Consider the following 18,553-nt stretch of genomic DNA (forward strand, 5'->3'; position numbering starts at 1 on the left):
TCAAATTTAGGCCCATGTTTTGATACTTGTTGGGTCACATGGGCACTATTTGAGTCCTGTTTTCACTAGTTCTTGCTAGACATTCAATGTTTGATATATGGGCATGATGTATAGGTACATGTGACAACTATCAACATATGTACAATACCTATTGTAGTGGAACCCAATTTACATGCATTTTCTTAGGCATTTGAATGTTTTATGGTCTCGGTTTTGATCGCTTGATGCTTGGTCTTATTCACATGCTTGGGTCTTGATTTGGCATATTACATACTATTGGAAAATTGACTAATGACAACTACAGTGTAATACATATAAGGATTGGACTAGCAAAAACAGGAAAGTCTTGCATTGGATATTTATATGTTATCAGAGACATCGATTCCTCACATTAGAAAGGCAAATACTTTCAAAGATGCTTAGGAAATCATTGAGAAGATGTATGGCACACGTACAGAGGCTAGGAAGATACAGCTAAAGTAGAGCATGGTGCATGGCTATAAAATAGAATTATCAATAACTATGTGGAAGAAATAAAACAGGTTGTAGAACATCTTACTTCAATAAATGCACTAGTTGTTGATGATGATTTGGTATCTATCACTCTAAAAAAACTTGGACCTACATACAATTCCCTTAATATCTCCATTTCTATGAGAGGAGGCTCTATGCCTAATTTTGAAGAGTTGATTGTTTTACTACTTACGGAAGAGATTAAGTTGTGGGCCTCAATGCATCTAGTAGTGGAAAGAAGCAAATCAGGATAGTGTGTTTATCATTAACAAGGTTATGGTAGCTTATCTAGAGCTAGAGAATCATCATATGGCCATGGAGACACTTTTGTATGTGGTCGTAGTACCTTTAGACATGGTGATTTTATACCTAGAGGCAATGGGAGATCCTACTCTAGAGGCAAAGGATGCTCTAGTCTACAAAGAGATGGTGCATGTCATTATGATGGATAGTTTGGTCACTTTGAGAGAGTGTGTTTTCATAAGCAAAATGATATGTTGAAAGATCAAAGAAGAACATAGTTTGGACACTATGCATGTACATATAACAGTGGTGGCTATGGTTCTAGAGGTGGTTCATCACCTAGAGATCATCTCTTCACCATGGAGCATGTACTTGGCAGCATTACGATGCACCCTCTTAGAGAGGATGATTGGTTTTCAGATTCAAGTGCTAGAAACCATATGACACACCATGCAGAATGGTTTGATAGAAAGCAACAAATGCAAATGAAGAGTATCTACTATAGGAGATAAACCTTATATAAGATAACTCATATTGGGAGTGTGCATTTGGTGACTGAAGATGGAACATAAAAAAAGCCTGGGAATGTCTTATATGTGCTTACTATCACTAAAAATCTGGCTTCAGTTGGTCAAATGGTTGATCAAGGATTGCAAGTGAGGTTTAACAATTTTTTTTTGTTTCATTAAGGATTTCGGGAACGGAAATTTTGGCAAGCTAATTGCTCATAGTCAAAAGAAAGGAAGGTTATTTATTTTAGATGCAAGAACTCCAATCATACATAGCTCTATGTATGTTGAGACATGGCTTGGACAAGATAAAGATGTAGAACTATGGCATATAAGGATTGGACATGTGAATTTGAAAAGGCTTAAACAGATGCAATCTAGACAAGTGGTTCATGGACTTCCGTAGTTTGGGTATGTGATTTATGATCATGTATGTGAGACTTGTCAATTTAGTAAGCAATCTAGACTCCTATTTCTAAAGAGAGGGAGAGTGAGTAGCTACTCTTTGGGAATGGTAAAGATCAAATAATGGTAGAGAATATATGTGAAATGATTTCTCTTACTATTTGAGATACCATGGGATCAAAGGATAGGCTACCTACAGGTATACACCATAGCAGAATGGTATGGTAGAAAGAAAGAACATGATTATTGTAGAAGTAGCAAGGGTAATGATGAATCTGATGAATATTTCCTTGACTTATTTGGCTGAGGTAGTACATACTACAATCCATATCATGAACATGACACCTATAGCTTTGACGCATCACATGCCTCCATATTAGAAGATGTATTTCAGGACACCTACAATTGCATACCTTAGGGTGTCTAGTTGTGTATGCTATGTACATATCCCTGATCATTTGAGGAAAAAGATGGAACCAAAGGCTATTAAATACATTTTCTTGTATATCCAAATGAGAAGAAGGGCTACAAGTGTTATGATCCTGTCATAAAGGAGTTCACATAAGCAAAGATGTGAGATTCAAAGAGTACGAGTCTTGATATCAATCGAAAGCTGCAATTGACATGGATATCTATAAGGGCAGTAATGATGATGGGTATATAAAGAAAATATCAGTTAATAATGGTTAAAGAAATCAGCATGTTCAAGACATGTCTAGACCTCAAGACTATGAAGAAAGTAGTGATAGTCATAGTCCATGGAGTGGCAAGTTGAGAAGTACACAAAACATGGTAAAAATTACAGAAGGAAAGAATCCAATGGGCAAAAGTTCTGAGGATGAGTCTATGGATGATGAGTTTGGCGTACCACATGTAAGAATTCTAGGGATATAGAGTGCAAAAAACTATGTTCCACTACATGCAAGAATGGTTGAGACATCATCTAGTGCACCTCAGTTGAGGAGCGCTAATAAAGTGAGGTATCTAGTGGATAGAGTGACATATAATGGCTTCATGAAGATGTATTATGCATGGTATCATATGTTTAGCATATTGAGCACAAGTTTTTTAAAGAGGCAATTGGAAACAAAGATTGGAAGAATGCTATGGATGAAGAAATGGATGTGCTAACAAAGAAGAAGACTTGGGATTTAGTTGAGTTTCCTTTTGGCAAGAAGGCAATTGGTTGCAACTGTGTGTATAAAATCAAGTGCAAATCTAATAGCTCATTAGAAATATACAAGGCAAGGTTAATTGCAAAAGGTTATGCTCAAACATATGGTTTGGATTATGAAGAGATATTTAGTCCAGTGGCTAAGATGACTACATTGAGATCAGTCATTACATCAGCTTCTATCTATGGCTTGAAATTATACCAAATGGATGTGAAAAATGCTTTCTTGAATGATACATTAGAAGAAGAGGTATACATGAATTAGTCAGAAGGGTATGTACACCATAAATATCCACATTATGTGTGCAAGCACTACAAGGGTGGGGGGGTTTAGTGATGTTGACGGGCATGGCTTATGGGATGCCAAAATGTCGCTATACACATTGCTACATGCACGTCACATTGCAATGCGCTTAAGGACACAATATGTGACATTTTTGCATCACTTATACGACATCTTACACATTGCATATGCAATAGTGAGCGCCACTTAAGCGACTAAAAGAAAGGTGTCACTTAAGCGACTCTCAAACATTTTTTTTTTACTTGCATGGACGACTGAGCTCTCACTCCTCACTCCCTCTCACTCACACACATACCTGCTCTCTCTCACTCACACACACATATTTGGTCTCTCTTTCTCTTATACACACACACACACACACACACACACACACACACACTCACACACACACACACACACACACACACACACACACACACACACACACACACACACACACACACACACACACACACACACACACACACACACACACACACACACACACACACACACACACACACACACACACACACACACACACACACACACACACACACACACACACACACACACACACACACACACACACACACACACACACACACACACACACACACACACACACACACACACATACTTGCTCTCTCACTCTCTCTCGCCTTTAGCACACATTCACTTATTCTCTCTCACACACACACTCTCTCACTTACACACACACACACACACACACACACACTCCCTCTCTCTCCTCTCTCTCTCTCTCATGCACACATGAATGCAATATTGAGTATAAAATAGACCTGCTCTCATATAGAACGACACATACATTGATCACTTACGTAAGGCACAACATGGATCATGGTACGTACTTTCATTTTTCTCTACTAATCAGGGACTTCTTTAAAAATATTTTATCAAACATGAGATGATTCACAAAACTTCAAAAAACACTTTATCAAACATGAAACAATTCACAAGACCAAAATTGATCAGATATATATAAATCAATATATATACAATGTCATGGGTATGCCATGGAATGTGTTACATGAGTCTAATCAAGTATGTGGGAAAGAGCGGGATAGGGGAGCTAGTGATCAAAATTTTGGGATAAAGGGTAGTACTCGTGTCCACCCGTAAGAGCTAGGTTGTACATAGTACATATACCTATCTAAAATCATTATTGAGGTATACTCTTTAGTACCACAAATCGTGTGTCTCTATCTCTTCTCTCTCTCAACGTGCATCTCTACATAAAAGCTCCATTGCAGCTAACTCAAAAAACTAGCATTAGAGCTTGGTTCAGGCAATCAAGAGCTTGGTATTTCTTTAGGTGTAGGAGCTTGAAGTTGAAGAAGAGTTCATTGTGAAGAGTCTATAGGCAGGGCAACAAGGTTTGAAGCTTCTTCTTGAAACTTGAAGCTTCCCTCTTCATTTGAGCTTGTTGGCAGCCATCATTGGCCACTTGGGGACCCTCCCCATTATCTCCAACACTTGGACTAGCATTCCAGTCTCTTTAGGGCTAAAGGCATCATCAACGTGGGTATGCAGATCTGGTTTTCAACATGCTCAAGACCTATAATAGCCGATCCTCTTCATTTGGCATCATGGTTGTGCTCCAGACTTTGCATCTAATGCTTAGCATTGAGCATTGAAGTGTAGTATTACATTTGTGGCTGATATACATTCAGCTTTAGGTCTGAAATACACAATATTTAGATTTGAAATAAATAGGGCAACACATATCTTTGCGTGCCTAGTGCATATAAATCATACTCATTTGATGGCTATTGGATGTCAGTGGATGTTGGATGTCTCAGGGATCATGTGGCATTGTCTTGAGGTCATTTGGAGCTAATCTTGGCAATCATTTTGCTCAATTTGCAAACTCTATTGTGGCTAGAATACACAGTCCATAGCCTGCAATTTACAAGCAACTCTCTATCCTTTAATGACATTGGTCCTTGGACATGCATGTTGATACGTATACATGCTCAAGTGGTGTCAAGGCATTTAGGAATGATATGCCTATGTATTGAAGTGCATTTGGGCTGATTTTGACTAAGATTTCACTCAATTTTGATAGAAGTTTGGCTACTAGAATAACAGGGCTGAATGACATTTTGATTGCGAATGTATTATGTCTTACTTCTTCTAGACTTGTTCTCGGGCATTCTAAACCATGTATTCATGCTTATGGTTGATGTTACATGCTTGGATTTGATTCCAAAATGCATTTGAGTAGTGATTAGAGCTCATTTTTTGGATCAGCTTTACCTATAGGTCTATTTCTGTACATTCAGGACAGTTTCTTGCATATCTAGGATAGTATACCTCACTGTCAAGAAATTTGATATGTTTCTATGCAAGAACATTATGGTGATGTTTTGAGTAGCTTTGCATGGTCTTTGGAGCTCAATCTCACTCAGTCTAAGAGGTGATTTCAATTATGAATTTTTAGGACAGATTTTTCTTGAATGTCTGGGGGACTACACTCCTACATTGCAGGACAACCACTTGTATTGTCAGGAATTTCAGAACTGCACTCTGTTTTTGTTAGAAAATTGGTATGTTTACTATCATTAAATGATTTTGAGGCATTTTGGGCAATGAACTGATGTATGTTCTTGCTACTACATACTTGAGGATATTTCTAACATACTACTGAGTGGATTTTGGAGCTTTCATTACTTGGCATTAGCTGTCATTTACTGTCATATAGTTATTTGCCTATGAATTATGGCTAGCAGTAGTGACAATCCTCTTATGCATATCAAGAAGCTTGAAGGAGCACACAACTTTGAAGTTTGGCAAAAGCAATGCTATAATATCTTTTTGCAGAAGAAACAAGCAAAGCCAATTAAAGTAAAGGGAACAAAACCAGCTAATGTAGAGCAGGATGACTAGGATGAGCTGAATGAGCTTGCATGCTTGACCATTGAGCTATTGATTTCTGATACCTTGGTATTTAACATTGAAGGGTTGGATTCTGCTTATGACATTTGGAAGTGACTGGAAGAATTGTATGCCCACAATAGTGATGGAAGCAAAGTCTATTGGCTGAAGAAACTCATGGATTTGCATATGAAAGAGGGTATTGTAATGTCTACTCACCTTAGTGAGTTTAACTCCATTTTCAACTAGCTTGCTGCTTTGAAGTTCAATATTGATGATGAGTTCAAAGCTATGTTTTTGCTTTGCAAGCACTATGCTAGAGAGTTGGGATACCTTCAGGACTGCTATGAGCAATTCTAATGCTATGCTTTTGTATGCTAATGTAGAGAGTGCTCTACTCATGGAAGAAATGAATCGACAGAACAATGCATCCAGTAAGTCTTCCAGTCTTTTGCATACTAGAGGCAAATCATAGCAAAAAGGAAAATTTAATAGCAAAGGATGCAGTAAGTCATGTAATAAGTATGTTGAGTGCCATCACTCTTGTTATTTTAGTATTGTAATACAATTTACAACTAGCACTCATTTTGATAAATCATCCATAAAGTTGTTTACTAATCGAGCATCCTACCCTATGAGAAATATTCTATATAGCATTCATTTAAAGGATATTAAGAAATAATCTTTATTTGCATTCTATAAGGCCTTAAAATGACACGTTTTACTTTACTAAACTTCTGATTTTTTTCAACTTGTAATTTAAAAATCCCTTTTGTAAATATAATCCTATAAATTTTACTAAATATAATACCCTTTCTTTTAAATTCACGTGGTATCTTACATGTTCTATAAGGTGGACTCATCGAGTCGAGTACTTTGAGTGGATGTATTAAATCTTTGGGTATCATGTACATGTATAAATATGTTTATAGGAGTTTTGAAACTACAGATCTGAACTGCATTTGCTATCTTGGAGCTTGGTTACACTACCACTGATTGTGGTAAATGCACTTGTTTATGTCTTAAGTAATTGATATTATTTGCAACTACATTTAGTAAACTATAACAGGGTTGTGGAGACTATTTGAAGGCACTATTGTTGCTTAGTTGAAAAGACATTTCATTTTTGTGAATTGGTAGCATTATGGCTAATGCAATCAGAACTTATAATATCATTGAGATTGTGGGGGAGAATCTTGACAATAAAAAATTTGCTTTATGGAAGTTTAGAATGCAAAACTTCTTGATTGGAAGAGATTATTGGAATTATATTCTGGAGATGAAGTTGAACCAAGAGCTAATAGAAATCCTACTCCTAAGCAATAGAGAGGTCATAATTAGTGGATGGAAAGAGCTAGTAAAGTTCTGCATTAGTTCTCCTTATATATATCAAATGCTATGACCATGTAAATAACTACCTTTCAAACTCCAAGATTGCATGGGAGATTCTTATGAAAAACTATGACAATGTCACTCATACACAGAAATTTCAGTTGAAGCAATAGTTCAATAACATGTCAAGAAATGACAAAATTATATAGGGTTATACTATGCAAATTAAAACCACTATAGGTTAGCTTGCTTCTATCGGGTCTAAGTTTGAGGATGATGGCATGATTGCAATTACTTTGAATGGCTTGGGTAAGGAATACAAAGCCTTTGACACATTGATTTCTATATGGCCAGACCTCCCTGCTTGGAATGAGTTACTTGCATTGCTACTATATGAAAAAGTCGAACTTAATTTGAACACAACTTCGAGTACCTCTCAGAGTAGAGATACTTTCTATTACTCTAGTTAGAGAGCTAGAGGTGGCAAGGCTTGTGGGGCCTCTTGAGGTCATGGTGGCACTCAAAATGCTTATGGATAGTAGTGATAAATACTTAGCAAAATCAAAATGTACAAGGTCAAAGAGGATCAGGATCCTTTCAAAACCAGGGGAGATTACCTAGAGACAGAGGTGATTCTTTGCAATCTCATGATCAGTCAAATAGAGATAAAGACTATTATTATTGTGGTAGGTATGGACATATAGCAAAATATTATCGTAAAAAGCAGACTAAAATGAAGAAAAGAGGTAGACAGCATGGTAACTATGCATCCTCTATCAATGTTACTAATGATAAGTCAGATAGACTATTTGATATGATACATGTACCAAAGGGTATGCCTGAGCAAGCAAGGCTACATTGACTCAAGTATCTCAAGTCATATGACTCTACATGGAGAATGGTTTGATGAGATGACAATAGGCTCTTATGGCTATGTATATATTGGTGATGATATGCATCATAACATCAAGCATGCAAGTGTTGTACCACCAGTCATGCATGTAGGAAGAAAAAGAGTCTGTATGATGTGTTGCATGTACAGTCTATCACTAAATGTCAAGGAGAGGGACTGGGAGAGAGAAAGAAGAGAGAGAAGACTGTAGAGAAGAAGAAGAAGAAGAAGAAGAGCAAAAGAGAGAGAAAGACATGCACGAGGAGAGAGAAAGACTAGAAATGGAGAGAGAAAGACATGAAGAGAGAGAGAGAAGACATGGAAGCTTGGAGAGCAAGGTGAAGGAGAAAGAAGACTTGTATTAATTATCTGATAATGAAAAATTAAGTTTCTCTCACCTTATATACTAGCAAGTGTAGCTAGTATTTCCCCATTATTAAGTCTCCCTCTCTTACATTCCATCCCCACCCGAAGGTTTTTGCCCTCAAAAACAATTTCGGCACGTGTGGTAACTGGGAGGGGCTGATCAGAGTACTACTCTACTGTAGTATTACAAGGGTATATTGATGAATGAAGAGGTATTATTGTGTATAATAGGTCATGGGGTATGTATGATACATGGGCCTTATTGGGGAGTTATAAACATGAGTTTTGACCCAAATATCTGGAGTAAATGTAGGCTGCAGACAGTGGACAACAAGCTCTTTACTACACGACCCTACTGTAGTGAATCTGTCATAACTTTCTGTGGGAGGCTTCAAACGAGGTGTGCTATACATCAAAATGGAGCTCTCAAGAAGTAATTTCAGCCCATGTATGGTGTGCATTGCTGTCCATAGTATAGAATAAAATTTGCTTTAAAACAGTGTGCTGTCTGCAGTCAGTTTGGGAGAAAACAGGGCCATAGTTAGCTAGATTTTAGCCAAATCTGCTTCTAAAAGGTATGGAAACTCTTCCAAAACTGAAGCTGGCCTCCAAGAAGCTTCTTTGAGTGATAAACCTTGCCACTTAATCAAGTATTCCATGATCGAGAGAGAGCGAAGCCTCTTTTTCCTTTGTCCTATGACTTTTTCGGGTATGTATTGAATGATGCCTTCTTCATCTATCGGTGGGAGTTCCTCAACATAGTCCATTGCTGAGCCAATGAAGGGCTTCAACTGACTCACATGGAAGACATTATGGATCTTCGTAGCTGGGGGTAATGCCAATTGATATGCCAAGTCTCCCACTCTCTTGATAATCCAGTATGGTCCATAGAACCTGTGTGCCAACTTATTGCTGGACCCATATTTAAGGGAGGCATATCTAGACTTAGGCACTTTCAAGAGCACTAAATCCCCTTCTTGGAACTCCACATCCCGTCTTTTGTCATCAGCATAAAGCTTCATTTGATATTGAGCTCTCTTCAAGTTCGCTTTACACTGCTGAAGTAAGGCCTGCATTCTATCCAATTCTTCCTTGCTTTGTGGATTTATTTTATCATTGAAGATAACCACAGGAAGGGGCACCTTGTAGCCATACAGGGCCTCAAAAGGTGAATCTCCAATGCTAGCATGTGTAGAGTTATTATAGGCAAACTCAGCTAAATGCAACCATGAGTCCCAAGCATGCTGCACATCATAACAGAAATGCCCCAAGTAAGTTTCCAGCCATTTGTTAACCCTTTCTGTCTGACCATCTGTCTATGGATAGTAAGCAGTGGAAGGGGCTAATTGAGTACCCATAGAGCTGAAAACTGCCCGCCAAAAGTTACTCATAAACTTAGCATCTCGGTCATGCACAATGACCTGTGGTAAGCCATGTAATTTGAAAACATATTCCATGAATTGGCTGGCTACTTGAGAAGCATTATACTAAGTCTTTGTGGGAATGAAATGTACATAGATGCTATCCCAACCTTTCTTGGTCACCGGTAGGTTGGTAATGAAGTCCATAGTGATGTGTGTCCACTTGCCTTTAGGCATAGGCAATGGCTGAAGTAAACCAACTGGTTTTAAGGTGCTGTCCTTGTTTTGCTGGCAAGGCATGCAACCCAAGACAAAGTCTTTCACATCTCTCCAAAGGCCCTTCTAGTAAAAGCTTTTAGCAATTTTTTCATAGGTCTTAAAGACTCCCAAATGACCAGCTATAGGGGCTGAATGCATTTCCTACATGATTTTCTGCTTGAATGGGGAAGCATGAGGGATGGAAGTTCGACCATTATACCATAAAAACCCATTTTTCAGCTGATATGAAGAGTTTTTCACACATTGTCCTTGCTGTAATTTTTGAAATACATTGCTGAAATTAGAGTCTAACATGTAAGCCTCCTGAAGCTCATGTATCCAATCACTGTGTAACTCCATGATAGAAGAGACTTTACATGCCCACATCCTAGATAGGGAATCATCCACTACATTGTCCTTCCCACGAGTGTGGGTGATGTCAAAGTCATACTTCTGTAAAATGGCTACCCATCTCCTCTGCTTTAGAGTCAGATTTGACTGAGACAAGAAGTACTTGAGTACTCTATGGTCGCTTTTCACTCTAAACCGACTGCCATACAAATAATGATGCCATTTCCTGATGGCATGAAGGATGGCCATCATTTCCTGATCATAGACATTCATAACCCTCTCATTTTCAGCCAGCTTTCGGCTTTGAAAAGCTATGACCCCATGTTCTTGCAGTAAGACTGCACCAATTCCTCTCCCACTAGCATCACACTAAATGGTGAATTCCCTAGAAAAATCAAGGCATACCAAGATAGGGGCTGAAGTAAGCAAATCTTTTAGCTGATTAAAGCTTCTATCAGCCAATGCATCCCAGAAAAATGCTTCTTTCTTTAGCCTATCAGTGAGAGGGGTTGCAATAGTGGCATAGTGCTAAATGAATCTGCGGTAAAATGAGGAGAGACCCAAGAATCTTCTCAAAGAGGTAGTATTTGCAGGTGTGGACCAATCTCTGACACACTGCACTTTCTTTGGTTCAGCTCTAATGCCTGCCTCACTGACAATGTGTCCCAAGTACTCGACCTCAGTCTGCATGAACAAACACTTTGTCTCCTTAGCAAAGAGTCTATGCTATCTAAGTATATCAAATATCTGCCTCATGTGCATAAGGTGAGCTTTTTTTTGAGAGACTATAAATGAGGATGTCATCGAAAAATACCAATACAAATTTGAATAAGTAAGGCTGAAGTATTTTGTTCATGAGGCTTTGAAACGTGGCTGGTGCATTAGTCAAGCCAAAGGGCATGACCAAGAAGTGATAGAGCCCACGATTAGTCCTGAATGCAGTCTTTATCTCATCCCCTTCACGCATACGTATCTAATGGTAGTCGGATCGCAAATCAATCTTTGTGAAATACTTAGCTTTCTTCAACTCATCTAACAGGTCGTCCACCCTAGGAATAGGGTATCTATTCTTGATAGTGATCTTATTCAGATCTCTGTAATCTATGCACATCCTGAAAGTGCCATCTTTCTTTTTGACCAGCAAGACAGGTGATGCAAAAGGGGATGAGCTAGGCTCAATGAATCCCATATCTACTAAATCCTTGACCTGCTTGGACACTTATTCTCTTTCACATTTGGACAACCTGTAAGGGGGTTTATTGATCAGCTTGGAGTGGGGCTTCAAATCAATGGGATGATTAATTGCTCTCTTGGGAGGTAATGCTGCATGTAACTGAAACAAGTCACCATACTCCGCAAGTAGAGCCTTAAGGGCTGAATTATCATGCATTTTTTGGGACTGATTTGCATTTTCCTTGTTTAATTGCAGCACAAAAATCTGGGAGCATTTCTTGAACTCTTTCTTGAGCTGTTTGGCTATAATAGGCTGAAATTCACTACTATTTTTAATTCCCTACAGGTGAACAAGCTGCCTAGCCCTGAAAAACTGCATATACAGCAATGAAAAATCCATAGAAATGGTGCCCAAAGTTTTTAGCCAATCGCAGCCCAACACAATGTCTATCGGCCCCATATTGAGTGCAATCAAATCCACTTTTTGCTCATAATTTTCAGGAAGCTTAATAGGTACAGCTGGGCATACATGAGTACTAATTTCCTCACTCCCATTGGCCACTTGCACCCTCATTGGTTGCTGTAAATCAGAGACAAAACATTTCAGCCTGTCCATGACTGCTCATAAGAGCTTTGAATGCATCCCAAGTGTCAACAAGCTGCTTATTTTCCCTCTTTATGTACCGCCACCATGTGTGGGCAAACCCCTCTAAGTGTATCGTGGCAAAGTGTATCTTTTGATCGTTATTTCTTGGCATTGTGTCAAAGTAGTCTGTAAGCTTCGAGAGCCATTCTTCTAATTCAGACGGGGAGGACGACTGGTGATTGAAATTTGAGAAAATGATTTTGTCTCTCAACTCCCTTTCATGGTTGGGGGACTGTCCCATATACCCAAAGTGGGGCTGATCCATTGGGCTACCAAGAAATGACCCATTGTTTGAGTGATTCCTTCCAGAAGATGATCGAGCACGCATAGGTGGCATGGGCGCAGGTGGTGGCTGAGAGTTACTCCTCATCCCATTTTTTATGGGATCCTCATGCCTTTATGAGGGCTCTCCTTGCTCAAAGCTAATGTTGGGAATGCCCGTTCTTCCCAAAATACCTTGGTACTTGCATAGGCTGCATTCACGGATGGGATGGTCACTCTTTCAGCTTGCATGCTTGGTCTATCCTCTTTTTCCTTGCCTTCATTTGGGAATCCATCCACATTGAGAACTTGGCTGCAAGTGCTTCCATGGTAGAGGTCATTTGGCTCATCTCCGTCACCATTTGAGCTTGATCTTCCATTACTTCCCTATGCCTCACCGCATGTCTAGTCTCGTATGAACTGAGGATATGATTGAGTGCACTAAGACTTCCCATGGCGTGAGAGAGGTCTTTCTCTTCAACCTCAAAGTTGGTATCATCCCTCAGGGTGCGCGCATCCCTTATCTATTGCTGAGCATCTTCATTTGCTTTGTTTTTCCCCTGTTACCTGCCATGTCTAGGTGCAGTCCCGTGAGACCACCTGACACTGTTTTAGCTATAAGTAGAGCTAGACAACTTCAATTGACCTACTTTTTGGTTCAAAACGGAGCAACAATGCCCTCTTTGAATTGAGTATAGGCATGCATTCCCAAGTTTTATATAGAAAATTTTGTAATAAGAAAAGTGGGACTGTTCTGTGCAGTCCAGCACCCTATCTACACCTAGAAAAGGCTTGTTTTGGGCTGTAGGTATTTGATATGCTCCAAGTGGGTATCCAAAACTGAGCGGGGTTCTTGGCAAGGCCTGAGGGTACTCTCTAAGATCAGTACCTCAATTCTTGGGAGTGGCAACACCTCTGCAAATGCAAGCAATTTCTCTACAACACCTTGAAATAGTCACAAGAGGGCTGAAATTGGGTTCCCCTTCTATTGCACAGTGGGATTCACTGTTTGCTTGGCATCATACATCACTTTAGCATCCCGTAGCATGTTTGGCATCACTTCAGCATTACTGAGCATAAGAGTAAGCATTCCCATGACCATATCCAACAAGATAGGCTCTCATACATGCATAACCACTGCCCTTACTACATATATGACTGCATAGGTGTATCCCATGATACATACATCCATCTTCAATCCAAGTGAAGCAATAAATTCCCATAAATCACTGCATACATAGCTGCATGTGTATCTAAAGATACATTTGTTTATACATTTGCTGAAGTACAATCATACATCCTATGCACACAAGAGTGTGTCATGCCATAGTCATCAAAATTTCCATCATGCCAAGTCAATTTCTCAATTTCCCAAGAAATACATGCACCTGCAAATGAGTTTTGGGTTCCGGATCACTGGGAGATGGGCAAAGTTCCCCCCCCGGCCGGGTTGTGCACCCCTTCAGGGTCTTTGATGGCAAGGGGAAGTCACCCCTCTTTTGTCTTGCCACCTTGCCTGACATCGAGCTTTTCCTCACCTAAAATATACATGGCAGTTATTTATTAATTAAACACCCAGCATGAGATGCATTTTAGGAATGGAAATTTTGGCTTTTCATGAAGTGCATGGAATCGGAATTGGGAATAGGGATAGAGAGCTTACTGGCAGTGACTCACTACTAACTCACCCTTATACAATGGATTTATTAATCAATTCTTGGCTCAGCCAATTCACAAGAAGCCAAACTGGTTATGGGTAAGCAAAAGTATAATCTCAATGAAGCTTCAGTATGGATAAAATCCATTCCAATGCCATAGAATCAAATGAGAATGACTGAGATTAATATTCAGCATGCATACAATGTTTGGGACTCCTATTACCTGCTTGGACTCATGCATCCTCTCAAACAAGTGGACAGGATTCAATAAGAGGCTTAATGGGAGAGAATGAGAGCCAAGAATCAGTTACCTTGTCTTGTTTGATGAAGATTGCAGCCACTAATGCCACTTCAGTCCTTCATGAGAGCTCCAATTTGATCCCGCATGCTCCATAGCTCCAAAATGGTTGTGCTCCGTCAAGAAGAGATGAATTCAAGCTTGGGGGAGAAGGATTCTTCAATGGGGAAGGGCATTGCTTGCATAGACCGATCAAGAGAAGGATTCCTTCCAAATGAGCACTCCATAATGCCTTCTTGCTTCCAAGAAGCCTTCAAATCTTGAGAATGAGCTCCAATGTTGTTGTAGCTTGGAGATAGGATGGCTTAGGACCTTCCCATGAAGAGCTCTTGATGAAATTGAAGCTCTACTTCCATAGCCATGGCTGCCCACAAATGCGTCTTCAAATCTTGCTTCTAATCTTCTTCCTGTGCTTCTTGATGGCCAAATCTTGAGCTAGGCTTGAAGAGTGAACCCCCGAGACCAAGAAGAGACTAAAATCTTCAAGATTCTTGAGCTTGATGCCAAGATTTCATGGCTGCCATGGATTGCATATGATTAGGGTTTCTGAGATGGAAGAGAAGTCCAAGAAGATGAGAAAGGAGACTTCAATCTTGCCCAAATGACCTGCAAGAAGCTGGGAATGAGAGCCAAGAAGGAGAGAAAGCTTGTTGTGATATCATTTTGGCCCTGGAATCAGCCCGCATTTTGCGCCATGAAACACGGGGAGCTGCCTAGAGGGGAGAGGAGGTATCACACAACACTTCCACCACTTGCCCTGTAGCTCAAAGGCTTAAGGAACCCTTGGGAAGGAAGGAAAACTCCATGGAAGAGGAAGAGCAAAGTTTGGGGATGATTACCTCCATGGGAGCTTGCAAGAAGCTTGAGAAAGGGGGAGAGAGAAGAGTCTCCTTGAAAAGTAACCCCAACTAGACTTTCTTCTAACTCTTGTGACCACAGTTACTAAGAGTTTACCTTCAAAATGGGCCAAAAATGACCAACGAGCTGCCAAAGTCGGTGTTCCTTCCTTCAAACTTGGTCCAAGCCACCATTAATGCTCCTGCTTGTAGTCCTTGTGGTCCATAAATCTTTAGGAACTCCCCTACTGCTCCCTGTACCTGTGTACCTATGACTCAAAATTCCATGTGACTAGAAAGTTGTAACTGGGTAAAATGAAGGACTAACTGGGACCAAGAACCTAAGCTGTGATACCAATTGTCAAGGAGAGGGACTGGGAGAGAGAAAGAAGAGAGAGAAGACTGCAGAGAAGAAGAAGAAGAAGAAGAAGAAGAGCAGAAGAGAGAGAAAGACATGTATGCGGAGAGAGAAAGACTAGAAATGGAGAGAGAAAGATAGGAAGAGAGAGAGAGAAGACATGGAAGCTTGGAGAGCAAGGTGAAGGAGAAATAAGACTTGTATTAATTATTTGATAATGAGAAATTAAGTCTCTCTCACCTTAAATTCCAGCAAGTGTAGCTAGTATTTCCCCGTTATTAAGTCCCCGTCTCTTACACTAAAATTTTATTATCTATTGAACAAATGGCAGACAAGAATCTACAAATTAAATTAAAATGAGATGGATATTTTATTGAAGAGTATGAAAATGATTGTAAGATGATTGCTAAAGGTAGAAGGGATGGCACGATGGTTATCTTAGATACTACTATTCTTGAGTTAAAGACGACCGTATTTGCTCATGACACTAGAGCAGTTATAGATGTGAAAATCTTGTATAAGCACATTGGACATGTAAACATATAGCAGCTGAAAACCATACACCAAAAGGACATTGTATTTGGTCTGCCAAAATTTGAGTATATGGAGCTAGGATATGTATGCTCCACTTGCCAATTTGGGAAGCAAGCAAGACTTTCATTTGTTAGATATGTCAAAAATTGTACTGGACCATTGTAGTTGGTGCATTCAGATGTCTAGAGTTTGTAGCGCATAATGCATCCTTCAATGGTACAAGATATTATGCCTCATTTAGTGATGATTTCAACAAGATATAATTGGCTATATATTCTGAAGCATAAGGATGAACTGCTAGATGTTTTCAAGGATTTTAAAACACATGATGAAAAAGAATTTGGATGTTATATCTCACGCTTGAGATCTAATGGCGGTGGTGAGTATGTCTCTCATGAATTTGACAAGTACTTGCCTGAGTATGGTATTAAAAGTTAGCTTTCAATTATATACCACAATAGAATGGTGTGGGAAGAGTGAGATTTAAACAGTAGGAAAATTCTAGATAAGTGCCAAATGATGCAAATTTAAGGTGGAATTTAAAGCTTAATGAAAGTGGAATACGTGGATCTGACAATTTTAAGTGGCTATAGAAGACGAGAATTCAAATTACTTCAAAAGACCGACCTTCGGAGTAGTTGTGGATTTTTCATAAATTTTTTGGGTGTCGAATCAAAGCTTTAAAGTTCCTAGCAGATCAAGACTTCAAGACGGATATGTAAGGTTTTTCAAACACGGAATCAAGTACCAAACATGGGAGAAACTAGAGGCTGGACTTTTTGGGGATCAAATAGTGACCAAGATGTGAAAGGGCATGGCCCTTGAGGCCATTGAGCCCCAAATCTTCACATGGGGGGAGGGGGGGCAAGGGGCTTTTTTTTTGTGTGGATCAGGGAGAGGGTGTAATCTTCACGTTTTTAATGAAACGGGGATTCAAAGGTCACAAGAAACCCATAGAATCAAAGATGCATGCCTGATCCTTCAATTTATTGCTCTCCATTGCTAGTCTCCACACGAGCAATGGCTGTTTAGATGTAGATTTAGTCTTTCTCTCTCCTCTCTCTCTCTCTCTCCTCCAAGAGACCATTCATGTGGGCAAAAGAAAGAGAAGAATGGGATGAAGAATGCTTGTCCGGCATGCATCGGATTGATGCAAGATTGAGAGGATGCTAAGAATTGATGTTCCATGCTATGTAGAGATTGATGGTGGGTTTGGTCGTTGTCCACGCATTCAATTTTTGTGAGTCGAAATACACAATTTAGCGGTATGTCCATTTTATGAAGAAAATTTACTTGTTTTTGACAATTTATGATCCAAATGAAGTACATATGATATGACAATTTGTATGAACCTTGTTGGACATGTCTTTGAGGATTGCAAATGATAATATGCAGAACCTATAATTAAATGTGATCGTTATTAATAATTTAAAGCATGAAATACAATATTTAAGTGAAAAAATAAGGGTTTTCTTTGTTTGGGGTGGAAAAATCATTTTCTTATGGAATGAAATGAAATACAATGATGAATTTAAAAAAATCCTAATCATACTGCAATAAAAATTTAGAAAATAATAATAATAAAAAATAAAAATAGATTTTATATGAGAAAAATAGATTTTATGTGCCAAAAATTTACAAATATGTTTGTGGATGTATGGTGGGCCTAAGTCATGAGGTCTAGCCTCAGCTTATTAGCCCCATTTTCATATTATTGTGCATGTTTTATCGCTTTTCAAACAAGAAAGTGACATGAAAACATTCTCTACACCTACCACCACAAGCACAATGTTAAATGGTAAGGAGAGGGGGATCTATGAATGCTGATCATGGTTGTAAATCTGATTTATTTATTGCATTTTGCATATAGGGTTCATCTAATTTAAGTGTTAAAGGGTTTAGTAGCACGAGTATGCTCGATGTTGTCTCTATGCAATGCCGCAAGTATGCTAGCAGTATGGAATCATAGAAAGAATTGGTTGTGCACACTGCATTGCTGATTTGATTAAATAAATTGTTTGTGCACTGAAGGGCATTCACCTTTGCATTGCATTCCATGTACATGGTATCAAAGGAGTATCAACTATACTGGATTGTATAGCACTTGGTTACCTAAATGTCGACCTACGTTGAGAGTGTGAGAAGTCCCAAGCTGGAGGGTTAGTAATCTGTTTCCTTTGGGGGACTTATTTAGTGAGGATTCT

Source organism: Lygodium microphyllum, chromosome 27 (genome assembly GCF_053477565.2).
Source record: "Lygodium microphyllum isolate KBCC chromosome 27, Lygodium_microphyllum_v1.1.10, whole genome shotgun sequence".
NCBI classification, from domain to species: Eukaryota; Viridiplantae; Streptophyta; class Polypodiopsida; order Schizaeales; family Lygodiaceae; genus Lygodium; species Lygodium microphyllum.